Raw genomic sequence first — 7,727 nt, forward strand, 5'->3', positions numbered from 1 at the left:
AGCTGCTGTAAGAAAATTGCACAGACAGACTGCAAACAGAGGCACAACTATGTGGCCCAAATGATTCATTGGAACTTATGCCTCAAGTACCACCTCCCAGCAGTAAAGAACTGGTGGGATCACAAACCTGCAAAAGTATTGGAAAATGAACACGCAAAGATACTGTGGGACTTCCGAATCCAGACTAACAAATTCTGGAACACAACACACCAGACATCACAGTTGTGGAAAAGAAAAACGCTTGGATTATTGATGTCACCATCCCAGGTGACAGTTGCATTGATGAAAAACAACAGGAAAAACTCAACCGCTATCAGGACCTCAAGATCGAACTTCAAAGACTCTGGCAGAAACCAGTGCAGGTGGTCCCGGTGGTGATCGGCACATTGGGTGCTGTCCCAAAAGATCTCAGCCGGCATTTGGAAACATGGAAATGTTTGACAAACATTGACAAAATTACGATCTGCCAACTGCAAAAGACCACCCAACTGGGATCTGCAGGGATCATCCGAAAATACATTACACAGTCCTAGACGCTTGGGAAATGTTCGACTTGTGATTTTGTGATACGAAATCCAGCATATCTATCTTGTTTGCTGTGCCATACAATGTTGTTGTGTCAATAATAATAATAATAATAATAGTAATAATAATAATAATAATACTTTATTTATATTCCGTCCTCCTCCCCATGGGGACTCAGAGCGGATTACGGTGTAAACAGATACAGATAAATATTCAGTGCCTTGTTACAATACAACGAGACACACATACACAAACAAAGGTAAAGGCTTCTCCTTTCATAATATTAATATTATTATTAATAATAATATTTTTTATATATTCCTCCCTTCTCCCCGAGGAGACTCAGGGGAGCAGATTACATATATATAAACAGTAGGCATGTCCAATCGATGGAAAAAATGTTTCAATTCTCGTTTCTAAAGTAGGGGGTGCCGGCGCTTCAATATAGAAAGTATTTCCAAATTTTTCACCCAAAAATTTCAGATATTTCTGAAAATTCGTAATGATTCTAAATGTTTCTAAAATGGCGGACGTGCATGCGCAGTCGCCAAAAATAAATAAATAAGGAAACCGGAGGGGACTTTTACAGGGCTGTCCCGCCCTTATTTCTTGAGCTATCCTCATTAAGTTTGGTACAGTGGGAGATCACATTCAACACTCTTTGCTCAACAAATTGCAGAACGTTTCCTGTCTCCTATGATTTTTGGCGAATTTTCATAACTTTTTATAATACAATATTTTTCAATATTTGAATAAACCTGTTTCTGGTTTGAAAGTCTTATTTCCTGTTCAATTGGGTTCTTATCACTGTAAAAGTCCCTCTTCTACTTGTGTAGACTTTGGATTAGAAACGCAGCACACGCCAAGCAATGCCTTGGCAGAAATGCCCACGTCCTTTGGAAACTATAAATTGCCTTGGACCTTATTGATCGATGGTGCCCCTGGCTGACCTTGTGATGGCAAAAATAAAACTCTGGCCGAGGACTTTGGATTAGAAACGCCCAAGCAGAAGGCAAGCAATGCCTTGGCAGAAGTGCCCACATCCTTTGGAAACTATAAATTGCTGTGGACCTTCTATTGAATCAATGGCTGACCTTGTGATTGCAGAAATAAAACTCAGCCTGAGGGCTTTGGATTAGAAAAGGAGCGGACGCCAAGCAAAGCCTTGGCAGGAATGCCCACGTCCTTTGGAAACTTTAAATTTCCTTGGACCCTCTATTGAATCAAATCAATGGCTGACCTTGTGATTGCAAAAATAAAACTCAGCCTGAGGGCTTTGGATTAGAAACGGAGCGTGAGGAAAGCAATGCCTTGGCAGGAGTGCCCACGTCCTTTGGAAACTATAAATTGCCTAATGCCTCTTTTCAAGCAAGGACTCTTTGCTAGATCCTACAAGCCCCAAGCCAATGCATTATTTATTACCCAAAAAATTATACATTCTCGAACCAGCAACAAAAGCCCAAACCCTTACCAGACCCAAACCCCTCTGTCTCTCTACAGCCAGAACTTCACCCTCTCTCCCTCAATGCAGGCGGCTTGTTGCTTGCGCAGCGCACCACCCTCTCCGCTCGGAAACCCACCCCAGAATGGCTCGCCAGGGCTATGCAGGGGGCTTTTATGGAGATCTTCCACATGGAAGAGGACACTAGCCCCCACCTTTGCATCCATTGTGGAAGCGTCTGATTGGCCCGGGAGCAGCAGCCATTTTAGGCTGCACTAGGCTCCCATTCAAGATAGGTTGCAGAAACAAAAAAATAATATTTTTTAAAAAATATATAGATATTAAAAAAAAATTGGGGGAGGGGGAATTTAACGAAACATTAAGACACAATGAGAGAATGGGCCAAAAATGGTTCAAATTACATTGCCAGTTGCGCCCAGGGACAATGTCTTGGAACTCGATTCAAAAAGCGAGAACAATCAGATTTAAATCCGAATTTAGACTCAAAATGAAAATTTGGACAAGCCTAATAAACAGATACAGGCAAACATTCAATGCCTTGTTACAATACAATGAGACACACATACACAAACAAAGGCAAAGGCTTCACCTTTCATAATAATAATAATAATAATAATAATAATAATAATAATAATAATAATAATAATAATAATAATAACAACAACAACAACAATAATACTTTATATGTATTCCGCCCTTCTCCCTGAGGGAACTCAGAGCGGATTACGATGTAAACAGATACAGGGAAACATTCCATGCCTTGTTACAATACAATGAGACACACATACACAAACAAAGGTAAAGGCTTCTCCTTCAATAATAATAATAATAATAATAATAATAATAATAATAATAATAATAATAATAATACTTTATATGTATTCCATCCTCCTCCCTGTGAGGACTCAGAATGGATTACGATGTAAACAGATACAAGCAAACATTCAATGCCTTGTTACAATACAATGAGACACACATATACAAACAATGTTAAAGGGTTCTCCTATAATAATAATAATAATAATAATAATAATAATAATAATAATAATAATAATAATAATTTATATGTATTCCGTCCTCCTCCCTGTGAGGACTCAGAGTGGATTACGATGTAAACAGATACAAGCAAACATTCAATGCCTTGTTACAATACAATGAGACACACATACACATACAAAGGTAAAGGCTTCTCCTATTATAATAATAATAATAATAATAATAATAATAATAATAATAATAATAATAATAATAATACTTTATATATATTCTGCCCTTCTTCCCGAGGAGACACAGGGGAGGAGATTACATATATATAAACAGATACAGGCAAACATTCAATGCCTTGTTACAATACAATGAGACACACATACACAAACAAAGCAAAGGCTTCTCCTTTCATTTCCGGCTCTGGAAGAAGCACTCTTTTCCATTTCCAAGCTGAGGAGCCTGCGTTGTCACCTCCTGGTCATGTGACCAGCGTGATTGCTTGGAGAGTCTTATACCTTTCCCACCGAAGCGGCACCTATTTATTTACCCCCATTTGGATGTTTTCAAACTGCTAGATTGGCAGGAGCTAGGGCTAACAGCAGGAGTTCACCCCGTCCCATGGATTTGAACTGCCAACCTTCAGGTCGGCAGTTCAGCAGCACAAGAGTTTAACCCATTGTTAATTTATGTTGTCTTTTCTTTCAGGAAGACTTCCAAGGGCCTCTTGGGATGGTTGGCTTGATTTGAGAAGGTGACAACGTTGCTCGATGACCCCGGACACCCCAAACCCTCCAGACAGGCAAGAAAGCCACGCTTCTTGCTTCTATGCATACTCTGATTGCGTATCTATCAATTTTATTGTAACCATAGATCAGCCATAGAAGAACAAAAGCAGAATATAGTGGGAAATGGAAGCTTAAAATGATAAAAAGCTCCTCCAAGCAAGTACAATTTTGATATATATACATCGGGTGGCAGTTCAACAGCCAGCTTCTAAATCAGTACTAGGTTTCATGAAAGACATGACGGGATTTGACCAAGATATTCATCGTGGAATATGCTAGCATACAGAACTTTGCAACTGTCAACACAGTTTTTTTTAGAGCAATGGTTCCCAACCTATGGTCCATGGACCACCAGTGGTTCACTAAAACTAAAATATGGTCCATGGTCTCACTGTTACTACATTGTTGCAATAAGAGCGAATGGTCTCACGAAACCCTCTTATAATGCTGAGGCTCATTAAATATGGTTTTCTGTGGGTGAGCAGATGGGCTATGTTCTGGATGGGCTATGTTCTGTATCAGAAACTAGAACTGATGTGGTCTATCTGATGCAATTTTCTGAATCAGCACCCCAAATAACTAAACCAAATCTAAAGTTGACCAAAAACTGATTCGTAACCCTTTTGGTACTAATATTGGAGAGTGGTCCCTGGTCAACATGGTCCCTGGTCATGTGGTCCCTGGTCAAGTGGTCCCTGGTCAACGTGATCCCTGGTCAACATGATTCCTGGTCAACATGATTCCTGGTCAAAGTGGTCCCTGGTCAAGTGGTCCCTGGTCAAGTGGTCCCTGGTCAACGTGATCCCTGGTCAACATGATTCCTGGTCAAAGTGGTCCCTGGTCAAGTGGTCCCTGGTCAACGTGATCCCTGGTCAACGTGGTCCCTGGTCAAAGTGGTCCCTGGTCAAGTGGTCCCTGGTCAAATGGTCCCTGGTCAAGTGGTCCTTGGTTGAGGAGTCCCTGGTCAAGTGGTTCTTGGTTGAGTAGCGCCTGGTCAAAGTGGTCCCTGGTCAAAGTGGTCCCTGGTGAAGGGGTCCCTGGTCAAGTGGTCCCTGGTCAAATGGTTAAGGGGTCCCTGGTCAAAAGAAGGTTGGGAACCACAGCTTTAGAGAACTCTAGAAGAAGAAGGGGAATATGAAAGCCATTAGATTTGTCCAGGAGCATTTCCAATATCAGTTTTGTAACCTGAGAACAAATATTGTTATAATAGAGGCAATATAACAGGACATGATCAACTATTTCAACCATGGCTCACTGACAGGGATTATTATTAATGTATTATTAATGTAGAAATTGGGGCCCAAATGCATCCTGGTCACAATCCCCTCCTAACTGGGATCAAGAATGACAAATACCACTATGTATCACATCTTACTCTCGAGGAGTTGCTGTCATGCAATATGTGGATGAGTATAAATAATCTCCGGTCTATGGAAGGAGCTTCCAATTTGGCTTGAAGTCAGGCTCAAGGAATGCTATCAATGTGGATTTAAAGACAATAAAGGCAATGTAGAGTACCCCATGTGGCCTTGAACAGTATCTCACTGCCAGAGAGTATAAGATCCGGCATTGATCAGCGACGGAGTCACAAGCTCACTTGCTCGTCTGCTAAAACGTGGTCTTGTTTGAAGCAGTCCCAGATCCTCTGGTGCAATTGCTTGGCATATAAGGAACACAACTAGCTTCCCCATCAGTGAGGATTGGGATAGAAATCATTTTGGATTTATCACTACGAGGATGAGTGGAGCAGGCGTCTACATCGGGACTGTATCTCTCCCTTTTGCGGCCGTATTAGACTGTAAGATGTGTGACTTAAACTGTCGCAAGTTATGGAACACATAAAGTAGCAGCTATTGCGGTGCGATGACAGCTTCAAATGGAGCTGGTCTGCTGGAAAGGCTTGGTAACATTGATCTATAGCAAGGCTGAATGCAGACAACAGATGCATGCTGGTCTGTGGCAGGCAAAGCTGGCATCTGCAAAGGAGAGAATGGTAGGTGTGGGAATAACCCACAACTGAAATTGGGAGGGGTCTGATGTGTATTTTTGCTCCAGTAAAACAGGGAGCATAAGCTTTCCTGAGTGTTGGCAGTTTGAATTTGTGGGATGGGGTGAGCTCCCGTTGTTAGCCCTAGCTGCTGCCAACCTTACAGTTCGAAAACATGCAAGTGTGAGTAGAAAAAATAGGTACCGCTTCCCTGGGAAAAGGCAGTTAGCCACACAACCAGGAGGTGTCTACGACAACACATGCTCCTTGGCTTGAAAATGGAGAAGAGCACTTCCCACAGAGTCAGGGATGAGCAACGCCAACAGAAGCCGGAAAGGAAAGGAGAAGCCTTTGCCTTTGTCTGTGCATTTGTCTCATTGTATGTCATTGTAACAAGGCATTGATGAGCCCCGCCTCCAGAACTGGAAATGAAAGGAGAAGCCTTTGCCTTTGTTTGTGTATTTGTGTCTCATTGTATTTCATTGTAAGAAGGCATTGAATGTTTGCCTGTGTCTGTGTACACATTATTGTTATTGTTGTTGTTGTTGTTGTTGTTATTATTATTATTATTATTATTATTACTATTATTTGTTGTTGTTGTTGTTGTTGTTGTTTGACACCCAGCACTCTTGGGCAGAGAAGGCTGAGGAGCTTGTAAAATGACAGCTCCTCTGATTCCATAGCATTCAGCCATGGCAGGTCAAGTGGCGTCAATCTCCATTCCTTCGACAATGTAGATACACCCTTAGTCAACTATTGACTTTGTTATCCTATGATCTTACATTGTAATCAAAATTTCATTGCAGATATGTCCTGAAATAGACATGTTAATGGAATTTGGTCCTACAATTTCTGCCGTCTCCTTTGTGTCTTCTGTTTCTTTGGGAGCACAAAACAGGAAGCCCCCTCCGTACATGGAAATCTGCTCGACATGGAAGCCTGTTTTTGTCTGCAGCCGAACTGCAGCCTTGGAAAGAGAGTGCATGTGTGTCAGGCCTGCAGGCAGGCCTGGAACGCACCTGCAGCTGAGCGCCTCTTACTCTAGCGTTATAGGCACTTGGCTGCAGGCACTGGCAAGTGCATATCCTTTCTGGGCCTGTCACCAACCCCTCCCCCCCCACACACACACTTTCTTTCCAAGGATGGTGCATATGTGGTGGGGTTCAGGCAGGCTCGGAAAGCGTGCACACTGGCCAGTGCTTGCAGCCTCTTACTCTACAGTAGGAGCAGGTGTCAGGTAAGAAGAACAGAAACCTCCTTAAAGTGTGTGGGGAAGAAAAACCAGTGGATGGAAAGCCCCCCCCCCATGCTGTTGTTGTTTAGTTGTTCAGTCGCTTCTGATTCTTGGTGACCTCATGGACCAGCCTATGTGAGAGCTTCCTGTCGACCGTCGACCCCAGCTCCTTCAAGGTCAAGCCAGTCACCAAGGATACCATCCATCCATCTTGCCCTTGGTCGACCCCTCTTCCTTCCATTTTCCCCAGCATCATGATCTTTTCCAAACTTTCCTGTCTTCCAATGATGTGGCCAAAGTCCATCTTTGCCTCTAATATCCTTCCCTCCAGTGAGCAGCCAGGCACCCCCTCTCATAATGGTCTGATTTTTCAGGGCCCCAAACCGAAAACAAATATCTATCCTTCCGATTTCAGGAGGTTCCCAAAAAAACAGATTGGGGCCCCCAACAAAAGCTGGGACACAAAATGGGTCAAGGTTTTCCCCAAAAGCACAAGTCTATCCTGAAATATATTCCGCTGCCTTCATTGCAATAGGTATAGCAGAGCAGCGATTGGATGGCCATCTGTTGAGAGTGCTTTGGTTGTATTTCCCTGCATTGCAGAGGGTTGGACTGGATGGCCCTCGGAACCTCTTCCAACTGTGTGTTTCGATGATTCTGGGGAAATATCAGCTCAATGTTGGGGATGGCAAATGCTTCCCCTTGTGGATAGAAACCCTCCCTCTCAATTAGCTCTGATGCCTTTTT

Source organism: Anolis carolinensis, unplaced genomic scaffold (genome assembly GCF_035594765.1).
Source record: "Anolis carolinensis isolate JA03-04 unplaced genomic scaffold, rAnoCar3.1.pri scaffold_7, whole genome shotgun sequence".
Classification (NCBI taxonomy): Eukaryota; Metazoa; Chordata; class Lepidosauria; order Squamata; family Dactyloidae; genus Anolis; species Anolis carolinensis.